We start from the raw sequence: 3,036 nt of genomic DNA on the forward strand, positions 1-3,036 counted from the left end.
TTTTTTTTTTTTTTTGTCTTTAGAGATAGTCTCGTTATGTAGTTTAGGCTGGCCTTGAACTCACTATATATCCCTGACTGGCCTCGAACTTGTGGTGATCCTCCTGCCTCCGTCTCAGGTGCTGGAATTACAGGCATGCACCATCATCCCCGGCATCTGGTATCATTTTCTTTTGGCCTCAAGGCCATCCTCCAACATTTCTTGTACTTCAGGTCTGTGGGTAATTTTGTAGTTTTATTTTGTCAGAAGAAATCTATTTCACCTTATTCTTGGAAAGATAATTTTCATGGCTATAGAACTGTAGGCTGACAGTTTTTATCGTTTTCAGTACTTTACAGATGGTGGCCTTGCCTTCTTGCCTGCATTGCTTCCAGTGTCCTCTTCATCTTTGTCCCTAGGTACACAGCAACACTCCCACCCCTGCTGCTTTGAAGGTTTTTCTCTTTAGCACTGGTTTTGAGTATAGTGATTTGGTTATGATGTGCTATGGTATACTTTCCCTCTTGTTTTTTGTGTTTGGCATTTGCTGAAATTCTTCAATCTGTAGGTTGATGGTGGTCATCAAATTTGAAATAATTTGGCCAGTATTTCTGCAAGGTCTTTTCTGAAGCGTCCTCTCTCTGCTCCTTCATTGATTGAAAGTATTCATATATTAGGCTGCTTGAATTTGTGCTGCAGATCACTGAGGCCTACCTTTTCCTTTCTTCCTTCCTCCTTTCCCTCCTTCCTTCCTTTTTTGGGATTCTTTTTCTCTGTGTTTTGTTTTTGTTTTGTGAGGCTAGGGATTGAACCCAGGATCTTCACACTGAACTCCCGCCCTTTTTATTTTTTATTTTTAAATGTTGAGACAGGGTCTTGCTAAGACACTGAGTTGCTCAATCTGGCCTTGAACTTGTGGTCCTTGTGCCTTGGCCTCCCAGTGTTAGGATTGAAGGGTGCACCACCATGCTTGCCTTCTCTGAGTTTCATTTTCAGCAATATTTTTTCATTGAGTTTATTATTACTTTTTAAGTATACAGTACAGTTACATTTATTTCAGTAATTTTTCTTACTGTGCTTCAAGTTGACTAATGTTTTCTTTTTGCAATGTCTAACTTGCTGTTCATTCCACCCAATGAATTTTCAACCAGGACTAGATATTTTTAATGTCTTCAACATTTCTAACATTTGGAGCATATGTCATATTCTCAAATGTTTTTACTCACAATCCTGTGATGCCAAATGTGTGGGATTTTTCTTCATCAACAACCAGATCCAGAGAAAACTAATGCTGAAGCTCAATCTCCTAGAAAAAGAAGATAAGACAAACCCAAATTATAAAGATCAGAGCAGAAATCAATGCAGTGGAGACTAAGTGAACAATACAAAAAAAAATCAGTGAATCAAAGAGTTGGGTTTTTGAAAGAATAAGTAAAATTGATAAACAAATAGATCTCTTAACTGTCAGGACAACAGCTTGGTGTCCAACGATTCAGTTCAATTCATACTGCTACCTAGAATTGGTGTCAGACCCCACAAATTAGGGCTGTCCCACTTGAGATGCCAATTGAAAATCCCAGGCCCTTGCTGCTTCTGACCCCCTCCTCAGTTCTGATAATTTAGAATGGCTCGCAAGACTCAGGAGAACACTTTGCTTACTATTACTAATTTATTATAAAGTGTACAACCTGGAACTAGGCGTGGTGGTGCACACCTGTAATCCCAGCACTCTGGGAGGCTGAGGCAGGAGGATCAAAAGTTTGTACCCAGCCCATGTAATTTAGCAAGACTCTGTTTTAAAATAAGAGGTGAAAAAAGGCTAGGGGGTGTAGCTCTGGATTCGATCCCTAATACAAAAACCAAACCAAACCAAACCAAACAAACAAAAACCTGGAACTCAGGAACAGCTAAATGGAAAAGATGTGTTTACCAACCCAGAAGCTCCCCGAGCTCTTCATTCAGGATTTTTAAGAGGCCCTGTTACATAGCCTGCTTGCTTTAATCACTGGCCACTGGTTACGAACTCAGTCTCCAGCCCCTCTGCCTGCCCTCCCTGTAGGTAGAAAGTGGGGCTGAAAGTTGCAGGCTGTTTCTTCTGGCAACCAGCCCCTAACCTGAAGCTATCCAGGGACCCACTAAGAGTCGCTTCAGTAGTAGAAAGTCAGATATGGTTGAAATGGGCTTGTAAAGGATAGAAACCTGCTTCTCTCACCCAGTCACTCAGGAAATTATGAGATTTTAGCTCTGCAGGAATTGGGAATAAAGACCATATATTTCCCTTATATAGTAATATCATAAATACAGTTTATAATAATAACTGTTAATGTCCTCTCCTGCCAATTCTAATATCTTTGTCAGTTTTGGTTGATTATTCCCCTTATTATGGGTCATGTTTAACTACCGAGTCATTCCTTTTTTTTTTGGTACCAGGGTTTGAACTCAGGCCCCATGCACTTGTGAGGCAGGCCTTGAAACCACTGAGCCAAAGTCCCCGGCTCTACAAAGGCTTTCTTGATAGCTGGGTGTGATGCACACGCCTATAATACCTGCACTTGGGAGGCTGAGGTAGGAGAATTGCCATGAGTTTAAGGCCAGCCTGGACTCTATAGTGAGTTCAAGGCAAGCCTGTGCTGTACAAGACCCAGGCTCATAAAACCAAAAAACCAAAACAAAGAAAGTAATTTTGGTAATCTTTGGTTAGATTCTAGATATTGTGCATTTTTCTTTTGGTTGCTGGATATTTTTTTGTTTTGTTTTGGTACTGGGATCAAACTTGGGATCTTGGGCTTGTGAGGCAGGTGGTGGAACCACTGAGCTAAATCCCTGGCCCAATTTTTTTTTTTTTTTTTTTGGTGTTTTGAGACAAGATCTCACTATGTGTTCAGGCTGGCCTCGACTCATGGCGATTCTCCTGCCTCAACCTTTCAAGTGCTGGAACTACAGGTGAGTACCACCCACATCTGGCTACTGGATACTTTTGTATTCATATAAATCTAGAGAAGAGAGAATGGTGGTGCACACCTCTAATTCCAGCTATTCGAGAGGCAGAGGCAGGAG

The sequence above is a fragment of the Fukomys damarensis genome, unplaced genomic scaffold (assembly GCF_012274545.1).
Source record: "Fukomys damarensis isolate Sample0158 unplaced genomic scaffold, DMR_v1.0_HiC HiC_scaffold_39, whole genome shotgun sequence".
Taxonomy (NCBI): Eukaryota; Metazoa; Chordata; class Mammalia; order Rodentia; family Bathyergidae; genus Fukomys; species Fukomys damarensis.